Raw genomic sequence first — 25155 nt, forward strand, 5'->3', positions numbered from 1 at the left:
ATGAAACTATTCTCAGGCATTAGATTCTCATAAGGAATGTGAAACCTGGATCCCTCGCATGCCCAGTTCACAGTAGGGTTTGCACTCCTATAAGCATCTAATGCCGATGCTGATCTGACAGGCGGCGGAGCTTAAGCGGTAATACCCACTCACCTGCCATTCACCTCCTGCTGTGCGACCCAGTTTCCTAACAGGCCACAGCCAGTACTGGTCTGGAATTGCTACAAGACATATTGGCCTTACAAGACTTTTTAAGACAGCATGGATCTTGCACCTACCTGATCCGTATCTCATGTCCTTGCGCTTGGGGAGAGGTCGTGCACAGATAGCTGTGTGGTTGGCTGCAAGGTTAAATTAGAAGAGAAAGGCCTGATGGTGTTAATGCTGACAGTTGTTGGTTTCTGCAAATGTAAAGGTAAGAAAGAGAAAGAAAAAGGCATGCAGATTAAAACAGAAGTTAAAGTAGCTTTATTCACATAAACATGATTCATAGAAAACAAAGACGCTACCAGAAGTCAAAAGTGAATTTACCAAGGTCTCAGTATACAAGTCAATACATATTTTCAAAACGTATTCTCTGTATACCATTGATGAATGATTGAAAACTAAAATTGGGATGATGTCATTTACAGTAGTGTTTACAACTCACATAAAATACTTAGGAATAAATTAAAAGCTGTACAAGTTTGATTCACAGAAAACTACAAAACCGTGGTTACAAATTTTCTCTTAAAAATTCAGATAGTAAATATGGCGTTATGGGTTGCTTATGGTTTTTTCCACATATTCTCGTTTTTATATTTTTAGCCCCTCAAATTTTTCTTTTTCTTTGAGACAGAGTTTCACTCTTGTTGCCCAGGGCTAGAGTGCAGTGGCATGATCTTGGCTCACTATAACCTCTGCCTCCCAGTTCAAGCAATTCTCCTGCCTCAGCCTCTCGAGTAGCTGGGATTACAGGCGCCTGCCACCACACCCAGCTAATTTTTTGTATTTTTAGTGGAGATGGGGTTTCATCATGTTGGCTAGGCTGGTCTTGAACACCTGACCTCAGGTGATCCACCCGCCTCAGCCTCCCAAAGTGCTGGGATTATAGGCATGAGGCACCGCACCCGGCCAAAAATGTTAACACTGTACTTAGTCACTGGCCTTACAAAAATAGTTCTGGGGCCAATTAGCTTGTTGACCTTTCTACAAAATATTGTTGAGAGAAAATCTTAAATCTTAAAAGACCTAAATATATGGAGACATATATCATGCTTCTGTACTGGAAAAGTTATAATATTGATAAATTGTCAATATTGACCAGGATTCTGAAAAGTCTTTCTAAAAAAAGAGACAGGGCCAGGCGCAGTGGCTTATGTCTGTAATCCCAGCATTTTGGGAGGCCAAGGTGGATCACATCACCTGAGGTCAGGAGTTCAAGACCAGCCTGGACAACATGGTGAAACACCATCTCTACTAAAAATACAAAAATTAGCTGGGCAGTGTGGTGGGTGCCTGTAATCCCAGCTACTCAGGAGGCTGAGGCAGGAGGATTGCTCCAACCCAGGAGGCAGAGGTTGCAGTGATTGTACCACTGCACTCCAGCCTGTGTGACAGAGTAAGACTCCGTCTCAAAAACAAAACAAAACAAAACAAAAAAGACAGGGTCTCGCTCTGTTGCCCAGGCTGTAGTGCAGTTGTGTGATCATAGATCACTATAACCTCATACTCCTGGGCTCAAGTGATCCTCCCACCTCAGCCTCCTGAGTAGCTGGGACTATAGGCGTATGCCACCATGCCCAGCTAATTTTATTAAAAATTTTTTTTTGTACAGACAGGGTTTCACTATGTTGCTCAGGCTGGTCTCAAACTCCTGGTCTCAAGCATTTCTCCTGCCTCGGCCGCCCAAAGTGTTGAGATTACAGGCAGAAGCCACTGTGCCCTGCCATAAAGCTTTTAAATCAGCATGAATCCTGTGCCCACCTGATGTACCATCTCCCGTCCTTGGCTTTGGGAGAAGATAGGCCACGGAGACCTTCATGGTTTGCTGCAAGCTCAGTGAGAATAGAAATGCCCAATGGGGATTTGCCTGGGAACAGCAGTCCCAGGTCATCTTCAGAGGAGACCAAGGTCCCATTGTGGCCAATGGCCAAGATCTGAGTTGAACCAAAAAGGAAAGACTTCCTGGTGGGTCACATTAAGTGTTCATTATGTGTGTGCCATGGCCTAAGGACAATAAAAAATGGTAATATATGATATGTGCATAAATAGAGTCAGACAGCCTGGGTCAAATCCTGGCAGGGTCACTACCAGGGACTAGGACTTAAATGCTGTTTTACCAAATTTGTAAAAACAAGCGAAGAGAGCCTGCCTCCCAGGAGGAGATGAGGTTGGGTGCAGCACCCACGCAGGTCAGGCCACAGGTTTCCCTTCTCAGAAACCTTCACCCAGCAGGTCATGTCCCAGGCTCAAGTCTCCCCAGGGCGGCCACAGAGAAGGCTCCTGACACCAGGACTTGGAGAGGTGATCAGAGAGGAGCATGAAGGAGGTGGTGGCCTGAGGAGGGGAGAGGGGAAACTGATGTCATCAGCAGCAGCTGCCTAAAAGGAATAAGGTCCAGCCTTGTGTGCTCCATATTTGCACCCCATGATGGCATCTCCTCCTCACCTTAGCACCTGCTGAAGCTCCCTGGCCTCTTGGGTACATCATTCAGCTCGGGAACCAGTACAGTCCTCTTCTCTCCCCAGCTCCCTCTCCCACACCTGGCACTTCCAGTGAACCTGGTGCTGGGAAGACCTGGGCCGCTTCTGTACTCTGGCTCTGAGCAGGCGCTGCCTTCCAGTGACCCCAGGATACACCTGCACTGCTTGCAGAAGCTAGCCAGGCTTGGCGGAGCCTGCAGACCTGGCTGCTGGTGCCCAGCAGCTGCAGTCCTGAGCAGTGCTCACATGGCGCAGGGCCGGTCTGGGTCTAAACAGCCGCTACCCAGTAAACGGAATCCCGAAGCTCGAGAGTCCCCTGCTGGGGCTGGACCGTTGGACTTCGCACTTCGCCCTCTGCGGCATTTCTTCGAGCCCTGGCCTCGCGCACCCTTTCTCTCCACGCGTTCCAACGGCGGCTCAACTGCATAACGGGGTGTGCAGAGCACAGGCTGCTCTTCACGGGCAACCTCTTCTGCAAGCTTCATACGCGCCCCTCGCCCCCCGCCACTGCCCCCAGTGTTCCCCATCTGGTCTGGATCGCCTCGCGGTCCCGGCACAGAGCTCTCCTCGACCTTGCTCGCCCAGGTTTACCGCAGTCCCGCGCCGTTTCGGTTGGACATTACCGCTAGCAGGCGGTGTCTGATTCCGCAGGCTCTGGGCTCCTCTCTAGGGTTCTTACCTTGAAAGTGTGCGGGACTCTGTTGAGTGTGGAGGTCTCAGGAGCCACTGATGTCGGCTAGCACTGCTAGGGTGTTCAGCTGAATATCTTGGAATGGTAGAGTCCTCCTCCAGGATGCGAATGACTCCATTCTGTTTGGGGTTTGAGCAGTTAGTGACCTCTACGAGGCTGGCCTATCCCGTCCTCCCCTCCATCCTTGCCTCAGGAAGACTGAGTTGAAGTCCCCAGGAAAGTGCAGGAAAGGAAAAGCTGAGGCAGAGGGAAAAAGTAGCAAAGGAAGGGTGATTAGAGAAGCGCTGCCCCCTCACCCTCATAACAGCGGGAGTGTCTGGAAGAACAACGGTGTCATCTTGTGGTCACTTCCTTCCAGTGCAGTCCTGGACCCCTGAAAGGAAGCCTCTGTCCAAACACCCAGAAGACACCTTGAGTAAGAAAGCCCAAACATCTTCTCTGAGCCCATTTGCCAAAGACAGTGACATCGCCAGCTTATACAGACCTCATTGGAGGTCTGCTGTGGGTTCAGCAGAGCTGTCCCGTCCAGTCTTATCTGCACTTTGCTACTGGAGAGGTGGATGAAGGAAGATGTTGATGGAGGCCATTCACCCAGATCTTCAGCCTCACTAAAGTCAGACAAGACACAGGGAAAAAAAGCTTCCAGACACTCTCAAGAAGGAATTTTCCAAACACATCTGACAGTTGTAAGCTCTGTAACCCCAAATTCCAGTACTCCTGCTGCTGCCGCTGCCACTGGCAGTGGAGGAGAGCTGCCCCTGCCCCCTACCTCCCTGTGTAGTCACTGCTGAAGACCTAGGCTTGGAGAAGAAAGGTGAGCACCAGTGGAGCCCCAAGGTGTTGGAGGATAAAACTGAGGCCCCTTCAGACAGCAGGGCCACTCAGCCTGTCTGTTCTTTCTTCTTTTCTGCTGAGAAAATTTCAGACTTCCTGACTGTGGCCACTTTCATCATGCGGATCCTGGCTCCTGCCTCATTAGTAGACACGGATTCAGCTGACCTGTCTGCCAGACCCTCCAAACATGACTGTCCCTGTTCTTACCCCACCACGAGATATTGATCATGAGATGCCCAAATTATAATTCTCCTTTCACCATTCTTGCTGAATCTCCTTCTCCCTTTAGGATTAATAATAATTATTAGTCCAAGTTGCACTATTTTGCAAGCCCCTGCCATTTTACAGACCCTGGTCAGAGTGAAACATTCCATGGGGCCCTGGGCTGTGAGAAATATCCTGCCCAACCACATGACTTCCTTATCACATCCTGCTGGGCAAAGGCCCAAGGAACATCTTTATCAACATCCTCCCAGGCAGCAAGCCATACGGCCCAGATCCCTCCTGCCCAGGCCTGTAATTACCCCAGCCTGTAAGTGGCAGTGGGCTCTGGCACTAAGCTGGTCCCCTCTCTGCAAGTTGTACTGGCAATAAACCTGTGTTGCTGTAGAGCCACCAACTCTCTCTCTCTCCCCCTCCCTTCAAAACCTAACAATAATAATGATAGAATAACCATAAGGCAAACCACCCAATTAAAAAAACTGGGCAAAACATTTGAACAATAATCCCTTTCCAAAAGTTGATTCAGAAATGTTCAATAAGCCCATCAAAAATGCTTAACATTATTAATCATCAGGGAAGTTTAAGTGGAAACCACACTGAGATGCCATTGCTCATCCACCAGAATGCCTGTAGGGGTATGAAGCACCTGGAACACTTCTTACTTGCAGTAATAATATAAAATGGTACAATCACATTGGGAAAATGTCATAAAACTTATTATAAAAGTAAACATACACTTATTCTTACTCAGCACTTCCATTCAGAATTATTTCCTCGAGAGAAATGAAAACGTGGAACACTTCTCATTGTAATGATAATATGAAATGGTACAACCACATTGAAAAAATGTCATAAAACTTACTGTAAAACTAAACATATACTTATTCTTACTCAATGCTTCCATTCTGAATTATTTCCTCGAGAGAAATGAAAACATGGAACTTTTCTCATTGCAATAATAATATGAAATCATTCAATCATATTGAAAAAATATCATAAAACTTATTATAAAACTAAACATACACTAATTCTTACTCAGCACTTCCATTCTGAGTTATTTCCTCAAGAGAAATGAAAACATATGTACACAATAAGGCTTGCATGACACAAAAAGCCTTGCATAGTAGGCAAAATTCATAAAAGCCTTATTCATAATAAGCACAATCTGGAAATATCCCTGACACCAATCCACATGAGAATAGAAAAATAAATTATGAAGTATTCATATTACTCAGCTATCAAAGAAAATAACTCTTGATGACAGACAAGAAAAGTCAAAAACCACAACATTCTGCTAAGTGAAAAGAATCCTTGCACAGGAATGCATACTGCATGTCCCTATTTATATGAGAAGCTAGGACAGCCAAAACTAACCTATCGTGGGACAATCCCTGAAGAATTGGAGAGGATTGACTGAACCTAGAGGTGCAACTGGATCATAGCAGTGAGCAAATCAGGACCTTGGGTCGAAGTCAAAATACAGAGCTACAACTCTAAATATAAACCATTTTATTTGGGAAGTGAAAATTGCAATTCAGGGCATACAACTGGGCAGCCTTTTAGAAGAACAAACAGAAGGTTAGAGGTTTCATTAAAAAGAGCAAAGACAATTCGTTTTGCAAAGACAATTCACTGGCACTAGCAAAGTTTTGGGGAGCTGGAAAGCTAGGATTGGTAAGTGATAGCAGAAGGTGAAAGTAGTCATAGAGTCCAGCAGGTTGTTTCAGAAACTACTACATAAAACTGTTTTTGGGTTACAGCAGGCAATTTCAGCAGCTAGGCTTGCAAAGAATTACATGTTTGGCATGCCCTGAGTGTGTTTTCTCCTCATGGCCTTCCAATTCTGTTTCAGTTGAGTATAACAAGAATGGCTCAATTTATATAATCAACTTTCATACTTGCCAGCTGCAGGAAGCCAGGGCATCCTACCCATAAATGACTCTGTCTCCAAGGGCTGAGCTGTTCTCTTCCTGTGCTGACAAACTGCTCTAGGGAAAGGGGATCTGGCTGATCCAACACGGGTCAAAGTCCCACAGTCCAGGCCGGGCGCTGTGGCTCACGCCTGTAATTCCAGCACTTTGGGAGGCTGAGGTGGGCAGATCACGAGGTCAGGAGATCGAGACCATCCTGGCTAACACGGTGAAACCCCGTCTCTACTAAAAATGCAAAAAACTAGCTGGGCGTGGTGGCGGGCGCCTCTAATCCCAGCTACTTGGGAGGCTGAGGCGGGAGAATGGCGTGAACCCAGGAGGTGGAGCTTGCAGTGAGCCGAGATCGTGCCACTGCACTCCAGCCTGGGCGACTGAGCCAGACTCCCTCTCAAAAAACAAACAAACAAAAAAACAAAGTCCCACAGTCCAGATATATGTCCCAGAAGGTGGGGGATTCTCATGGTCCATGGACTTTCCTTCAGAGAATGGTGGAATTGCTCTGAGAAGGGCTAGTGATTTTTACCCCTATGTTCACCATGCCTTTTCTGCACACAAGGGTGCTTGTGTCTTTGCTCTCTTCTTACTCTGCTCCTCCCCACTGACCATCTTCCCGTTCTCTGCCATGCCCCTACCTTAGTATTGTTTTCTAAGTGAACCTTTTTCATGTTTAAAAACTGTTACAACAATTATAAAGAAAATCTGGCCTTCTCTGCCATTATGGTCAATTTCATCTATGTAGCAAGATCTTTTCATAAAACAGTGATTTTAGAATGATATTCTTTCTACCTTTGCTTCGCTTTTTTTCAAATCAAATGTTGGAGGTAAAATTCATGTAAAATAAAATGTATCCATTTTAAATATAGAGCTCAGTAAGTTTTGACAAATGCATGCTCTTAAGCACCTAACAAGGTAATTAAGATACAGATATAAGAATATTCCATCTCCTCAAAATTTCCTTTTGCTCCTTCCCTCTCAATCCCTCCATATATCTAGCCCCAAACAAACATTGATCTATGACCATTGATCAATAGATCAAACAACCACTATTAAATATATTAAACATTATAGATTATGGCCAGGCGCGGTGGCTCACACCTGTAATCCCAGCACTCTGGGAGGCCGAGGCAGGCAGATCACGAGGTCAGGAGACTGAGACCATTCTGGTTAATATGGTGAAACGCTGTCTCAACTAAAAATACAAAAGATTAGCTGGGCGTGGTGGCACACACCTGTAGTCCCAGCTACTCAGGAGGCTGAGGCAGGAGAATCGCTTGAACCTGGGAGGCAGAGGTTGCAATGAGCCGAGATCGTACCGTTGCACTCCAGTCTGAGCAACTCCGTCTCAAACAAAACAAAACAAAACAAACAAACGAAAAGAAACATTATAGGTTAATTTTGCCATTTCTAGAATTTCGTGTAAATTGACTCATGTAGTCTTGCATGTGTGTGTGTGACCGTGCTCTCTTTTTGGTCAGCATACTGATTTTTAGATTAATCTGTGTCGTTGCATACATCCATGGTTCATTCCATCTTACTTTTTAGTGGTAACCCATTGTATGGATATACCAGTGTCTGTTTACCCATTTTCCTGGGGGGGAGAAGTCAACTGGCAGAGGAGTCTATGAGGAGTTGCAGCCCCAGCATCACAAAGCAGATTATAGATTCTTGGGGGTCCAGTGACAATACGTAAGTTTTCAACATGATGTGCAACTTTAGCTATTTCCTGTAACCGTGGTTTTTTGTTTCTGTTTTTGTTTTGGTGAGCTGTTTTCTTTTTCTTTTTTTTTTTTTTTTTTGAGACGGGGTCTTGCTCTGTCGCCCGGGCTGGAGTGCAGTGGCTTGATCTCAGCTCACTGCAAGCTCCGCCTCCCGGGTTCATGCCATTCTCCTGCCTCAGCCTCCGGAGTAGCTGGGACTACAGGCGCCCGCCACCTCGCCCGGCTAGTTTTTTTTTTTGTATTTTTAGTAGAGACGGGGTTTCACCGTGTTAGCCAGGATGGTCTCGATCTCCTGACCTCATGATCCGCCCGTCTCGGCCTCCCAAAGTGCTGGGATTACAGGCTTGAGCCACCGCGCCCGGCCAATGAGCTGTTTTCTTTTACAGTTTACTTTGCGAACTCATTTAGGAGTTTCCTTTTCTATCTGGAAGTTATTCATAAATGTTAACAAATTTCCAAGTGAGTGAAGCTCTTTGGAAAATTTTTTCATTATCTCCTACTATTTACTGAATTGTGACGAGGGGATATAAATTATAAAGTCTCTACTTTGTAACTTCATTAAGTATTTACTTTGGGCAATGGATATACCTGAACTTTGTATGTTCCTGAGACTCAGTGAGTATATAACCTGATATACAGACCAGAGTATCTACATGTATATTACATTGGTCTTGAGTTACTCACATTCTCTATGTCCTTGTTTGATTTTGTTTCACTAGACTTGTTAAATTCTGACACAGGCAATTTACATAGTCCAGTATAATCCATTTTTTTTCTCAAGCTCAATTCGTATTTTTTTTTTTTTTTTTTTTTTTTTTTTTTGAGACAGAGTCTTGCTGTGTCACCCAGGCTGGAGTGCAGTGGTGTGATCTCGGCTCACTGCAACCTCCGCCTCCCAGGTTCAAGCAATTCTCCTGCCTCAGCCTCCCAAGTAGCTGGGACTACAGGCGCCTGTCAACATGCCCGGCTAATTTTTTGTATTTTTAGTGGAGACGGGGTTTCACCATGTTAGCCAGGATGGTCTCGATCTCCTGACCTCGTGATCCACCCTCCTTGGCCTCCCAAAGTGCTGGGATTACAGGCATGAGCCACCGCGCCCGGCCCTCAATTTGTATTTTCAATGGGGAGTAGACTGCACTTGCTCACCTGAATCACAGACTCCAAATTTAGGAACAGCTTTAGATGACGCCAGTCCTAACTCACACCGCCTCCAGCATGGGTCCTCCAGATTCAGCTTCACTTTGCCCAGTGAAATGCTCATCCCAAAATGAGTATCTGGAGTGGTATAGAAAACAGTTTTTATGCCGGGTGTGGTGACTCACACCTGTAATCACAGCACTTTAGGAGGCCGAGGTAGGTGGATCACCTGAGGTCAGAAATTCGAGACCAGCTTGACCAACATGGTGAAACGCCATCTCTACTGAAAATATAAAATTAGCCAGGTGTGGTGGTGCACCACCTGTATCCCAGCTGCTTGGAAGGCTGAGGCAGGAGGATCACTTGAACCGGGAGGCAGAGGTTGCAGTGAGCTGAGATCGCGCTACTGCACTCCAGCCTGGGCAACAGAGCGAGACTCCATCTCAAAAAAACAAAAACAAAAAACAAACAAAACGGAAACAGTTTTAAAAGACAGGATTCCTCAGATGTTTTAAAGAATATTTTATGCAGCTTTTCTAGATTTTCCTGCAGGAGAGTTGGTCTGATAACCAGCCTGTCATTTCCGGAAGTGAAAGCAGTGGTATGCTGTGAAATTTATAACTGTTCCTTTAGAGAAAATAAAATTTTAATTTGTAGCCTTTATTGATTTGCATGCTGTAAATGCTCTCACCATGGCTGATTTTGAGTAACCAATGTGACATCGTTGAACACAAAGTGGAGAATACCACATGCTGGTACAGTCAAGCTCTGATGCACCAAACGGTTGATATCTCATCCCGGGTGGTTTTGTTCTGTGTTCTCCAGTACATTATGAAAATGAGTATTATCTCTGCCTAATTCTTGAGGAGTCGTAATTAGGGAAAAGGAGTCAGGCTGGTAGGACCGGGGGAAGCAAAGAGATAAAGCAGATAAGCTACAGGTCTGCCTTCCTTCATGGTCCAGGACGTAGGAACAGAAAGAGGAAGATAAGCTACAGGTCTGCTTTTCTTTATAGCCCAGGACATATTGTCCTCCTGCACAGATAATGTGCATAACTCACAAACTTCTTGCTTGCCATCAAACCCTCAATTTATCAGACACCTCAGCTGACAGAGAAATGCAAGTTAGCCTGTCACCTTGTTTTCAGTTAGCCCAGGTTCCACTCTATAGAATCCTCAGCAAGCCTTTGTCTCCTGGAAGTCAGCACCTCTTTTGCTGATACTGGCCATTGCAACCTGGTAACACATTTTCCTACTTTCTCTAATAAATCTGCCTTTCTTTACCTACAACTGTCTTGGTATATTCTTTTACTCCTGTGCCTCTGGCCCAGATAGTTGCTGCTCACCAGTGACATGACTTACTAAAGGGGAGGGCTTGATACAGGACTTACGCAGCAGAAAACAGAGATATGGGCATCAGCTTATAACTCAACCTTCCATGGCGTATGTATCTAAAATGAATATTTACTCTCCTGCAGGAAAATCCAGAAAAGCTGCATAAAATATTCTTTAAAACATCTGAAGAATCCTGTCTTTTAAAACTGTTTCCTTTTTTCTTTTTTTTTTTTGAGATAGAGTCTCACTCTGTTGCCCAGGCTGGAGTGCAGTGGCGCGATCTCAACTCACCGCAACCTCCGCCTCCTGGGTTCAAGTGATCCTCCTGCCTCAGCCTCCCAAGTAGCTGGGATACAGGTGGTGCACTACCACACTGGCTAATTGCATATTGGATAATAAAGTTTTATCTTCTTTAATACTTTTTTGTGTGCTTGCTGATTGAACAAATTCCACAAAAATATAACAATAACTATAACTGTCACCTAAATTAGAACCAAAAAAGCTAAGATCCAGAAGTTCAACTTTGTACTTCTCCCCCTTCCTTTCCCTATAGATCAACAGGAGTTTGTTTTCAGCAGAAAATGTACAAAACTGCAGCTTTCTGCCTTTCCTTTCAAGTTCATACAACCTTTTCACTTCTTCACAATGTCAATGCTAGGCGCCATTCCAATGACCCCATTAACTCATAAACTGCCCTCATATACAAACACTCAGGCAGAGGGTGGGGTCCTCAACACCTAGGCATAGGGATATTGATGGAATAGAATAGGAACCATTTTCCATAACCTTGGCGTGTACTGGAGAAGATAACAAAATCACCCGGGATGAGATATCAACTCTTCGGTGTGTCAGAGCTTGACTGTACCAGCATGTGATAGTCTCCACTTTGTGTTCAATGATGTCACATTGGTTACTCAAAATCAGCCATGGTGAGAGCATTCACAGCATGCAAATCAATAAAGACTATAAATTAAAATTTTATTTTTCCCTAAAGGAACAATTATAAATTTTACAGTATGCCACTGCTTTCACTTCCAGAAATGATAGATAAGCTACTTATCAAATCAACTCTCCTGCAGGAAAATCTAGAAAAGTTGCATAAAATATTCTTTAAAACACCTGTTTGCAAGCATCAAGTGTTAACTATGAAGCCAAGAACTGAAGGTCCAATTTCTTAGGGAGATAGAAGAGGAAGTGTTAAGAAATGAGCCTGACTCAGGTACTTCTTTTCCCCTTTAAACTTTTACTGATTCATAAGTGGCTTCTGAAATACTAAATAAAAAACTGTGGCTCTGAGGGAGAGAAGCCGAGAAGAGCTTTTCAGCAATTTCAGGGGCTGGTGAGAAAAAAATTCAGAGTCAGGACCTGTTAATGAAGAGGGTCCCCAGCAAATACTCAGGCTTTCATGTAAAACGTCTGAAAGCCAATATCCCAGAAATAAGGACAACAGGAGATATCCAGCCTTCAAAAAGAGTGAAGCATGACTCTGACTTACATTAGTCTCAGAATAAAGTATGCTTTCCCATCCTAGCTGCCTTCTACATCCAAAGGTAAATCCCTTTGGAGGATTTATAGTAGCATCAATAAACACGAAATAAATCTACAAAAGACATGCAAATCAATAGGAGAATTACAGACCTAAATGTGAAAAGTTAAGCAATAAACTTCATAGTAGGCATCACTGAAAATTTCCATGATATTGGAAGTGATGCTGGGCAGGCAAGCCCCAAACTGGGGCTTAGTTTAGGAGGGTTCTTTGCTTCACCCAGCAAAGAATCCAAGGGTGTGCTGGTGGTGGAAGAAGACAGCTCTATTGAAGAGGCAGTGTTACAGCTCTGTGACTGCTCTGGCAGAGCAGGGCTACCCTATGGGCAGTGCGCAGAGAGCAGCAGCTCAGGGCAGTTCTGCAGTCATATTTATATCTACTGTTAATTGCATGCAGATTAAGGGGTGGTTTATGCTGAAATTTCTAGGAAAAGGGTAGTAGCTTCTGGGTCATTGGGTCAATGCCATGAAAAGGAGCAGTAATTCCTGCATGTTGCCATGACAATGGTAAACTGACATGGCTCACTGGTGGGTGTGTTTGATGGAAAGCTGCTTCCACCCTGACCCTGTTTTAGCTAGTCCTCAATTTGCTTCAGTGGCCAAGCCCCACCTCTGGAGTCAAGTCCTGCGTCCTACCTCAGAAGTAGTCGAAAATATATACATGAATGTTCATAGCAGCACTATTTCTTTTTTAAAAAAAGAATAGACATGGGGTCTCACTATGTTGGCCAGGTTAGTCTTGAACTCTTGGTCTCAAGCAATCCTCCCTCCTCGGTCTCCCAAACTGCTACGGTTACAGGCATGAGCCACTACACCCAGCCACAGCAGCATTATTATTTCTAATAGCCAAAAACTAAGTCCATTCAAACATCCATCAATAATAGAATGGATAAATTATGTTTGTTCAATGGAACATCACACAGCAATATAAAAGAACACAGTGCTGCTAAAAGCAACAACATGGATGAATTTTACAAACTGCTGAATGAAAAGACACAGCCACAAACAGGACACATGGTAGGGTTCCATTTATATCAAGTTTTTAAATAGGTAAAACTAATCTATAACGTTAAAAGTTTGGGAGGGGGCATACTGACCAGGAGTGAGCATGAGATTGATTCTGAGGTGCCTGTTTTTTCTTCTTGATCCAGATTATATAGGTTTGCTTATTGTGCAAAAATATATTGAGGAATAGACAGATATTTGTACACTTCTGTGTATGAGTGTTATAAAGTTTCTTCAAGAATACATGTTTACAAGAAATAGAGAACATGGAAACTCTTTCTCTGAGATGAAATATACTTCCTGAATCAGTTAGGGCTCTAGGCTGCAAGTGATGGAAAAGGTTACCTAAATTGACTTAAAAATGAGACTACGAAGATAATGTGCACATGGCCAATAAGCACATGAAAAGATGCTCAGTTTCATTAGTCAGAAAGGTTTGCAAGCATGATTCCCAGAATGTTGTTGGAACATTCATGAATCACTTTTTGTAAACGCATTGTTCAAATGTTCTGCCCACTTTTATTAGAGGCTTTGGGATTTTGTTATTTAGTTGTTGGAGCTCTTCATATATCTCACACTATGTTGTTAGAGATATGTTTGCAAATGTTTTTGCCGGTTGACAGCTTGAGTATTCATTTTCTGAATTGTATCTTATGATGAACAGAAGTTCTAAATCTATCTTTTATCTTTGCATTTTGTTTTTTAAAAGATTTAAAAACCCAATGGTGTTCAATTTCTCAATATTTTATCTTATGATCTTTCAATATTAAGAATGCCTTCACATTCCAAAGCTATAACAGATTCTCATAATTTATCCTAATCTGTTCTAAAGCATTCATAATTTTGTTTTAAAAAATCTGGTGTCTGAGTTTTAGTATTTGGGGTGTCTGCTATGGCTTGGATGTTTTCCTTCAAAACCACATGTTATACTTTGATCCCAAACCACATGTTATAATCTGATCCCAAAGTTCTCAAAGTGTTTGGGTCATGGAGGCAGATTCCTCATAAACAGATTAATGCCCTTCCTTAGGGGTGAGTGAGTTCTCACTCTATTTACTCCTACAAAAAGCTGGTTTTGGTAAAACCAAAAAACAGTGGTAAAAGGGGCCACTATTCATGGGAATGTAAATTAGCACAGCCTGTATGGAAAACAATATGGAAATTTCCCAAAGAACTAGAAATAGCATTCAATCCAGCAATCCCACTACTGAGTATCTACCCAAAGGAAAAGAAATCACACCAAAAAGTGCCAGGCACTTGATTACAATCACTCCTGTAATCTCAGCCCTTTGGGAGGCTGAGGCGGGTGGATCACCTGAGGTTGGGAGTTTGAGACCAGCCTGACCAACATGGAGAAACCCCATCTCTACTAAAAATAAAAAAATTAATCGGGCGTGGTGGCACATGACTGTAATCCCAGCTACTCAGGAGGTTGAGGCAGGAGAATCACTTGTACCCAGGAGGCGGAGGTTGCAGTGAGCGGAGATTGCGCCATTGCACTCCAGCCTAGGCAACAAGAACAAAACTCCATCTCAAAAAAAAAAAAAAAGAGAGAAAGAAAAAAGAAATCATATCGAAAGGATGCCTGCACTCATATGTTATTACAGCACTATTCACAATAGCAAAGATAGGGAACCAACTTCGGTGTCTATCAGTGGATGACTGGATAAAGAAAATGTGTGTGTGTGTGTGTGTGTGTGCGTGTGCGCGCGCACGTGCGCATATCAACAGAATACTACTCAGCCAAAAAAAAAAAAAAAAGAAAGAAATCATGTCTTTTGCAGCAACATGGATGGAATTGGAGGCCACTATCTTCAGTGAAACAGAAACAGAAAGTCAAATACCACATTTTCTAAAAACCGGGAGCTAAATAATGGGTACACATGGACAGAGTGTAGAATAATAGACATTGGAGACTTGGAAGAGTGGGAGGGTGGGAAGGGAGTAAGGGATAAGAGATTAGTGAGTACAATGCACCCTATTCAGGTGATGGCTACACTAAAAGCCTAGACCTCACTGCTGTGCAATATATCTGTGTAACAAAACTGCACTTACACTCCCTAAATTTGTACCAAAAAAGCCTGGCACTTCCCCACTCTCTCTTGCTTTCCTCTCTCTGCATGTGATGCAGGCTTCTCTTCGCCTTATGCCATGAGTGGGAGCAGCTTGAGGCCCTCACCAGAAGCCCAATCTTTTTTGTTTTTTTGTTTGTTGTTTGTTTGTTTGTTTGTTTTGAGACAGAGTCTTGCTCTGTCACCTAGGCTGAAGTGCAGTGGCACAATCTTGGCTCACTGCAACCTCCGCCTCCCAGGTTCAAGTGATTCTCCTGCTTCAGCCTCCCGAGTAGCTGGGATTACAGGCACACACCACCACACCCGGATAATTTTTGTATTTTTAGTAGAGGTGGGCCATGTTGGCCAGGCTGGTCTTGAAATCCTAACCTCAAGTGGTTCGCCCACCTCAGCCTCCCAAAGTGCTGGGATCACAGGCATGAGTCACCTCGCCTAGCCCAGAAGTCCAATCTTGAACCTTCCAGACAGCAGAATTGTGAGCCAAATAAACTCCTTTATAAATTGCCCAGCCTCAGCTATTCCTTTATATAAACAAAAAATGGACAAAGACAGGGTCTCAGCATGTTTTTTCCACATACACAGCCAATAATCCCACATGCATGTACCAAGGGGTCTGTCATGCCTTTTTTTTCCTTTCTTATTTTCTCTTTTTTGGAATTCCCCCAAGCAGTCCTTTTCTATGACTACAGTGACAAGTACACATTGGTGATGACTAAAACCTTTCTCTAGCCTAGAATGGTAACTCCATAGGCCACTTTTTCTCTCTCATCCGTGTATGTATTACTGAATCTAACAGCAAATAATACTTTGAAATCTATACAAAATCCTCCTCTCACCCCCTGCACTGTCATCTGGACTAGGGCTGTAGCCTCATGATGGGTGTCCCTGCTTCTATGTTGTGCCCCTAGCAAGCTGCATGATCCTGTTAAAACCTAAGTCATGCTGGGCACAGTGGCTAACGCCTATAATCCCAGCACTTTGGGAGGCCAAGGTTGGCAGATCACTTGAGGTCAGGAGTTATAGACCAGCCTAACCAACACGGTGAAACCCCATCTCTACTAAAAAGACAAAAATTAGCTGGGTGTGGTGGTGGGTACCTGTAATCCCAGCTACTCGGGATGCTGAGGCAGGAGAATGGCTTGAACTCGGGAGAATGGAGGTTCCAGTGAACTGAGATCATGCCACTGCACTCCAGCCTGGATGAGGGAGCTAGACTCTGAGACTCTGTCTAAAACAAAAACAAAAACAAAAGCCTAAGTCATATCATGCCAGTCTCAGTTTGAAACCCTCCATGGGTCCCATCCCTCAGTAAAAGGCAACATTCTTATGACATCCTTCAAGGCCTCATGTAGTCTTTTGGTCTCTCTCCATCTCTGTCCTTCTCTCTTCCACGTCTCCCACGTGCTGATTGGGTCTGGTAGGGTGACTGGGTGGCAAAGACCTCATAGAGGTGCCTTTCTGCTCAGGTGGCAAACAGGAGAGTATATTTGCGCCCTGCAGGATGGATCCTTCCTGAGTCACTGAATATATTGGAGGTGCAGACAGCGCCAGAGAAAGGCATTGAGCCTGCCAGATCAGATACCGCCTCTTAGGGTGGACGGAACACCCAGGAGCAAAGACCGGAAATTGTGGAAGAAGGGCCTGGAAGGAGGCCGGGAGAGGCACAGAGGCAGCGAGGTGATGTAGGCTTGGTGGGAGCGGGTATGGTAGCCAATGGGGGACAGGGGCAGGGCACAGACAAAGCTTGCTGAAGATATGAACAGCAGTTTGTGAGCCGGCGAATCCTTGGAGTAGAAAATTCAGGTCTCCTGTTCAGCCCGATGCAGGTGAGATGCTGTTGGAACACGTGACAGAGAAAGGATGTGTGAGCCCAGGGCTTCAGCACGAAGCGCACAGGAGCGAAGGGGAAGAGAAGAAAAAAATCACGCCCAGCAAAGAGTGACAAGGCCCAACCGCCTGCCCCCAACAGTACTCTAGCGCCTCGTGACCTTCCGCACTCCGTTGCGGGCGTTTGGCACCAGATGGCCCCACGCGCTCTGTTCGACGGTTGGGGGCCGCGGACGCTGGTTGTCAGCAGCACTGGGACCGCCGGGGAACGGGTGTGCAGCGTCCTCAGCGCCGCGGCCGTCAGCACCTGTGGGTGCTCTAGCTCTTTCCCTCGAGGTCACCAGAGGCAGAGCCTCCCCTCCGCGGAGTAGAGGAGCAGCTCACATGGTGGGGATCGGGCTTCCTGGAAGTCTGGAAATGGGAGTTAGGATAAGGGGTTGGCGAGGGCGGGCCGGCACTGTCTCCCGGGGTGACAGGTGTGCCCTGGCAGCCAGGGAGGCTGCTGCAGGGCAGGTACTAAGATTGGGAGAGACACAGGGCAAAGAACCCTCGGCCTCTTCTTTTCAGGCAGCTGCCACAGAGGACATCAGGCCATGCCAACACCCCCACAACTGCTGCCCGCCTCCAGGTAGCTCTGGGCTCAGGACACCGCCTCCAAGAACCTTAATAGCGCAGCTCTCCAAATCTTGGAGGCAAGGACATTCTATGTGGCCGCCCTGGAAAGATCTGAACCTGTAATATCTGGGCTGCCATGGTTTCTGAGGTGGGGACCAGGTATTCTAAACTCCCTGCATACTTCACCCCAAAACTTCCCTTTCTAACAGGCGGTGTATTTTCACTTCTTTTAAAAGATTTGGTAAAACAGCATTTAAGCCTTAGGAAGTTCCCCATCTCACCCCAGCCAGGGTTTGAACCCATGCTGTCTGATTCCATAGATTATGCATTTAACCGCCAGACTTTGGTGTAGTCTCACGGTGTGCATGATGGATTACATTTTTTAAAATAATACTTGGGGTGCTTAGCACCATGGCAGAGCTGTAATGAATACCTTCACTGTTAGGAGGTCTAACTTGGTTCCATTTATAAGTGGACCATTGGCCACACCGGGCCTGGCTCAGTCTCCGGGGAGGGTGTAGGCAGGGGCCACCAATTATCAGCATATCCCCATGATGAATTTCTCCAGACAGTGTCTCACTCTGTCACGCAGACTGGAGTCACAGCCCACTGCAACCTCGAACTCCTGGGCTCAAGCAATCCTTCCGCCTCAGCTTCTCAAGTAGCTGAGACTGCAGGCATGCGCCAGCACGCCTGATAATTTCTCTTCTAATTGAGCTTTGCAGAAAACCACACAGCTGCCTGAGAGCTATTTTCTCCCAGGTATAGGGACAGGAAATGGCACCTCAGACTTCTGCAGAGTCCACCCTAGCTTAAAAGCCCATGCCCCCAAGGACACCAATCTTTCTTACAATAACATAGACCATCTTTCAGGGTCCTGGCCAAGATGGACAACTTGCCAATATTAACTTTTCCAGGTCACAAGGGTGGTATGTATCTCCATAGATTTAGGTCTTGAATATTTTCTCCTAGAAATATTTCATAGCAAGGGTCAGCACTGCAGCGTACAGGCCAACAAATTTAGCCCATAGCCTATTTATGTAAGGCCAGTCAGTGAAGGATCATATTAACAATTTTAAAGAGTTGCAGAATACACAGAAACACAAAGAGTCTGTGTCACAGACAATGTGGCCCACAAAGCCTATGCTACTTATTAGGTTGGTGCAAAAGTAATTGCGGTTTTTGCCATTACTTTCAAATCGCAATTACTTTTGCGCCAACCTAATCTCTGACTTTTTAAGAGAAAATTTGCAACCACTGTTTTGTAGTTGTCTGTGCATAGATCTTCCACAGCTTTTGCTAATTTATTTGTAAGTATTCTACAGGGTTTGTAAGTGCTATTGTAAATGGAATCTTTTAAATTTTAATTTTTGATAGTTCAGTGGTAGAATACAGGTAATACATACACAGTCCAGTGTCACTTTAACGATGGGAATACCTTCTGAGAAATGCATCATTAGGTGATGCATTTCGTCATTGCGCAAACATCATAGACCGTACCTATGCAAACCTAGATGGTGTAACTGACTATACACCTAGGCCATATGGTATAGCTTGTAGCTACAAACCTATAGAGCATATACTGAATTTGAGGCAATTGTAACACAATGGTAAGTATTTGTGTATCTAAATATATCTAAACACAGAAGAGAAACAGTAACAATGTCATGTTATCTTATGGAAACACTCGTATTTACAGTTCATTGCTGACCAAAACATTGTTATGAAGTGCATGACTGTATATGTACATAAATGTATATATGGGTACATATTGAGTTTGTATATTGAACCTCACTAAAATCGCTTTTGATTTCGGGTAGTTTCTTTGCAGATTCCTTAGGATTTTCTACATACACAATAATGTTTCTAGGAATCATGTTTCTGTGAATAAAGCTAGTTTTCCTTCCGTTGTAATCTACATGCCTTTTATTTCTCTTTATTTCCTTCTGTATTTGCCAGGACCAACACTTGTCAACATGGCACGATGAGGCATTTCTCTTCTAAGTAGGATGTGCAGCCAAAAACTCAGCTGTCTGTGAGCTGTCTTCTCCCAGGAACAAGGATGTAAAATGTACATCAGGTAGGTACAAGATCCATGCTAGCTTAAAAGCTTTATTTCCCAAGGGCACCAATATCACTTGGAATAATTCCATAGGCCAGCTGTCAGGGCCCTGGCTGAAATTGATAATTGACCAATATCAACTTCCCTAGCCCTTGAAAATGGTGTGTGTGTGTGTGTATGTGTGTACTCATGTACTATATACATATATGGGCATATAGTAGTATACGGACAAAATAACTGCTTTTGATATATTTACTTTTATATTGAAACCTTGCTCAACTCCTGTTTACATTTTGTAGTTCCTTTGTAGATTCTTTAGGAATTTTTTTTGTTTTTTTGGCAGAGTCTTGGTCTGTCCCGCTAGGCTGGAGTGCGGTAGCATGCTCCTGGCTCATTGCATCCTCTGCCTCCTGGGTTCAAGTGATTCTCCTGCCTCAGCCTCCCGAGTAGCTGGGATTATAGGCATGTGTCACCACGCCTGGCTAATTTTTATATTTTCAGTAGAAACAGGGTTTCACCATGTTGGCCAGGCTGGTCTTGAACTGACCTCAGGTGATCTGCCCACCTTGGCCTCCCAAAGTGCTGTGATTACAGTTGTGAGTCACTGTGCCCAGCCCTCTTTTGGATTTTCTACATACACAGACTTTTTTGTGCATAAAGGCACTTTTCCTTCTTCTCTTTTAATCTCTAGGCCTTTTATTAATTTTTCTTATCTTCTACATTTGCTGCAACATCCAGGAAACTATCAAATACAAGCAGAGACTGGATATACTTTCCCAGTTCCTAATCATAGGTTAAGAGTATTCAGTATGGTATTAACTGAAGAGTTTTTGTAGATGTGCTTTATCACAGAAATGAATTCTCTCCAATTCCTGCTTTACTTAGAATGTTTTTGAAAAGTGGTGTGAGACTCGCAGCTATTGAGATCACCATAGGACGTTTCTCCTTTATTCTCTTAATATGGTGAATTACACTGATTGATTTTTAGGTGTCAAATGAATCTTTGCCTTCCTGCGGACAACTTTACTTAGTCACAAAATATCATCTTTTTATATTTGGTTGGATTTGATTTCCTAAAGTGTTGCTAAAGACTTTTGTGTCTATGTTATGGGCAATATTAATCTGTAATTTTCTCTTCTTGTTAGGTTTTGATATTAGGGTAATACTGGCCTTATAGAATGAGTTAGGAAAAGTTGCCCCTTTCTCCACTTTTCTGAAAGAGTTTGTGTAACACAGGTGAAATATTGTTCTTACACATTTGATAGAATTCACCAGAAAAACCATCTGGACTTGCATGTTTTTTCTTAGAGGATGTTTATGATTCCCCATTATCCTTTTAGCATCTTTCAGATCTGACTCATGCCCTTCTCTTTTTATTCCTAATATTGGTAATTTGAGTTTTCTCTTTGTTATTTCTTCTGCAATCTTGATAGGGTTTTCTCCATTTTATTACACTTTATAATTTCTATATTATATATAGAAATGTCTATAAATATAAATTAATAGAAGTAATATAAGGTCTCTTTATCATTTCTATTTCCACTTCTATTTTTATTATTTCTTCTTTTCTACTCATTTTGTATTTAATTTATTCTTTGATTCTTCTACTCAGGATAGAAACTTAAATCATTGTTTCTTAAAATGTTTCTGTTTTAAATAGAAACACTTAAAGCTGCCACACTTTAGCTGTCTGTCACAAATTTTGATTTGCTGTATTTTGCTTACTCAGTCCAAAATATTTTGTATTTTTCCTTGTTTTTTAATATATTGGTTGTATAAAAGTGTCTTGTTTTTATTCTAGATATGAATATATTTTTAAATATTTAATGATTTAAATTCAATATTTATTATAGTATTTATTTATTTAATATTTAATCTGTAAATTTGAGGATTTTGTAGATATCATATTGTTATTGTTTCTACTTTAATTCTATTGTGATCAAAGAAAATGTATTTTAATCTCAAAATTATTAAGACTTATTTTTTGGCCCAATCTTAATGAACATTCCATGTGCTCTTGAAAAGAAACATGTGTTCAGCTGGTGTTGGGTTTTATGTTTTACAAAAACCAATAAAGTCAAGTTACAACTTCTGTAATCTTTTTATTAAATTAACAAACTTTATTTTAGAACAATATTAGTTTCACAGAGAAACTGAGGAGAAAGTACAGTGTGTTCTCGTGTATCTTCTCTACCCGTACATACACAGTTTATCCTGTTATTAACCACTTGGATTCATGTGGTACATTTGTTACAATTAATGGTCCAATATTAATACGTTAACTAAAGTCTATGGTACACATTATGGTTAACTCTCCCTGTTATACAGTTCTGCAGGTTTTGACAATTGCATAATGTCATGTACCCATATTGTAGTATCATACATAATAGTTTCACTACCCTAAAAATCTCCTGTGCTCCATGTAATCCCTTCCTCCCCCAAACTCCTAACAACTACTGATCTTTTTATTGTCTCTAGTTTTGCCTTTCCAAATGTCATATAGTTGGAATCATAGAGTATTTAACCTATTCAGACAGGCTTCTTTCACTTTGCAGCATGAATTTAATGTTCTTCCATCTCTTTTCATGGCTCAACAGCTCATTTCTTCATATTGCTGAATAATATTCCATTGCATAGATATACCACAGTTTATCTATTCACTTTCTGAAGGACATTTTGGTTGCTTCTAATTTGGGGCAATTATGATTAAAACTGCTACAAACTTCATGTGCAAGGTGTTTTTTGTTGTTGTTATTTTTGTTTGTTTGTTATCATTTTGGAGTATTTACTATCCCTGAAAATTAATCAATGTAATGGGGGTGCTAATAAAATGGTAATTTTTAAAAATCAAGGTTAGCTCAAGTAATTCTCCTTATATATAAACTAGTACCATTCACTCATTAGGATACCTACATAACTGCAAAATAATTCAAATTACACAGCAACACCCCTTAAAAATTCATCATATACTTAGATGATATGATTTGCACCACTTTCTGGTGGAGACATTCCAATTATTCACAATAGAGAGAATTCAATCTTACAAAGTTGATGGGATAGAACCTAAGAAACGTTTCCCATAATTAAGCAGTAATTCACAATACACATATCTCTGAGGCATTTGTTGTTTCAATAGATGGGCTTGTTCTTCTCTTTAATTACAAAGAGAATGAGGCCCAAATAAAAAGTATCCTACATTTTTAATGACTGAAAATACAATTCAATACATATTCATATTCACTAGAGCTATAAAGCATAATCACTATCAGAAAATTCTGTAATAAAATTCACATTCATTTCTCCTCCTACTGATCTTACATTTATTAGCATACTAACTAAGCAGTGTGTGGTCACTCCACATTTCTGGAGTTCTTCTAAACCAATTTCTGGAGCTATTCTAAGATATGGTTGGATTTTCTGAGAATGAAATGCTTTACACTTTATGAGGAACTCAACCAGACAAAGAAGTTGACTAAGATCCTCTTCTGTTTTTTCAAGGGCTTTGATTTCTGATGTTTGCCTCCATGTTGGTTAACTGTAGCACCATGGAAAACACAATACATGTATTCTTGTAATAACATTACAGAATTTTATCAAGAATCTCTGGAAAAGAGATCATTATGCTGTGTGTATACTGTCAAAATAACTTTAATAATGCAGGAGTCAGTAGTTTTGTTTTTAAACAGGAAATCTGACTGAATTAAATACAGGTAAAACTTATAGCTACTCATATCTCATAGATAAGTCAAATAAGATATGCCAAAAATGTTGTTTTAAAACTTATTAATTATAAAGGTTAGGTTCAACAATTGTTTATAAGGGACTGCAGTGGACCCTTTAAATTGAGCTTCAGTGATTTGTTCGTATGTACAAGAAAATCAAAATCCAGGGTCTCATTTCATGAGAGCATGTCTAGAAATTCATCTTACTAAGAATGCAGGAGACTCTGAAAAGGTTGTCTTGTGATGCTTGAAACATATTCATGGCTGATTTATGCTGGAAAAGGGGACACTGAGGCATTGTGATCAGCAGTTAAGGGCTTCCTGTTCCAGTTAAGCTGTGGTACATTTCTCCATCACACACGGCACTTGCCAACTCTTGTGGTACACCAGTCTTGTTCGACAATTTTGTTCATCTCCCTTTTTCCTTTACATTAAGATGATTATCCACCTTACAGAAGCACCCATAGAATAATATTGCTTATTATGAAAACATTCCTTATGTTTAGGTGACTTCTTGTAGACATGCCGTCATTTTAATGTTTCCATTGAGATATTTCCAAAATACATTGCAAAGGAGATTATTTTTTTCCAACACAGGAAATTAACTTGATATCATCAATAGTATAGAGGGTCTTGTGAGCTTTCATAAGAGATTAAGGCCCTTTATTTATCTGCCTCCTGACAGTGACCTGGGACACTTCAGCCTAGGCTTGAAGTACATATTCTTTTGGGACTCTGCAATCCTATGCTCATATTTTGAATCATCTTGTTCATAGATTCCTCTATATGTTGAACCCTGGGAGGCATTCGTACCGAGGATGTTGGAAACATCGCGATGCAGTTCTATGCCTGAAGAAGTCTTTTGCCTTGAAGTGGATTTCACATTTATAGTTTTGATGTTTTCATCATGTGGTCTTAAGGACTGCTGCTCCCATGATGCTCCCTGGAGCTGCTTTTTCACGGGCGTGCGCTGGCTAGCTGGTAATTGCTCAGTGATTTCTGAAGGTGCTAGCTTCTCTGCAACCATGTCCTTTCTTCGTCCAAAAAAGACCTGCCCTGGTCCATCAAGCTCTCTCTGCACATCCTCCAGCATAGCCACAGCTTCCTCTCCATTTTCTAGATGATGCCTCTGCACCCAGGGCTGCAGGGTTTTTGGGAGGATGGCCAGGAACTGCTCCAGCACCAGCAGCTCCAGGATCTGCTCCTGTGCACCTCTGGCCTCAATCAGAGATGACAAAGTTCCCAGAGCCGGCTCAGAGCCTCCCGGGGCCCCGGTGAATCCTGGTAGTCAAACTGACTGCAGACGGTCTGCCAGCGGAAGGTCTCTGGGCTGTAGCTGCTGCTCCAATGGAGGCTAGAGTCCAGATCACCGGTCTGCTCTTCTGTCTTCACTGTCAGAATCCCATCACACTCCTCTGAAGTTTGTGTTAGGAGTGATAATGACTTTCCCAATTTTGCAGACATTTTGACTGGCAAATACCTCAGTACTGTTAGGCTTTAATCCTCAAGGAGGTGGAGCTCTCCTTATGGACACTCTTCTCAGCGGGGAAGCACCAGCCCAGCGCTGCCGGGGAAAAACTGGGGAAGGCTGGCTTCGCAGCTGCTTCCGGTGCTGGCGGCCGGTGGGGACCATAGAGAAACCATGTTGCCATTTTTTTCTTGAGGCCAGGTTTTGCTCTGTCACCCAGGCTGTAGTGCAGTAGCACAATCACAGCTCACTGCACCCTTGAAATCCTGAGGTCAAGTGATCCTTCTG

At 42.9% G+C, this 25155-nt stretch overlaps 1 long non-coding RNA gene and 1 pseudogene across 2 annotated transcripts; both read right to left on the reverse strand.

Moving 5' to 3' along the window:
* Window positions 1–277: 277 nt before the first annotated feature.
* On the reverse strand, window positions 278–3617 carry LOC115892194. Of its 2 annotated transcripts, XR_004052078.1 has the most exons (4): window positions 3364–3617; window positions 2650–3105; window positions 2322–2538; window positions 278–401 (listed from the first exon to the last, which is right to left on the reverse strand). It is a non-coding gene; the product is annotated as an uncharacterized LOC115892194 (long non-coding RNA). The 2 variants fall into 2 exon arrangements; XR_004052077.1 differs by lacking the exon at window positions 2322–2538 and having other exon boundaries at window positions 292–401.
* A 20449-nt stretch (window positions 3618–24066) lies between these two features.
* LOC104667136 lies at window positions 24067–24863 on the reverse strand (annotated as a pseudogene).
* Window positions 24864–25155: the final 292 nt, after the last annotated feature.

This window comes from Rhinopithecus roxellana, chromosome 12 (assembly GCF_007565055.1).
Source record: "Rhinopithecus roxellana isolate Shanxi Qingling chromosome 12, ASM756505v1, whole genome shotgun sequence".
NCBI classification, from domain to species: Eukaryota; Metazoa; Chordata; class Mammalia; order Primates; family Cercopithecidae; genus Rhinopithecus; species Rhinopithecus roxellana.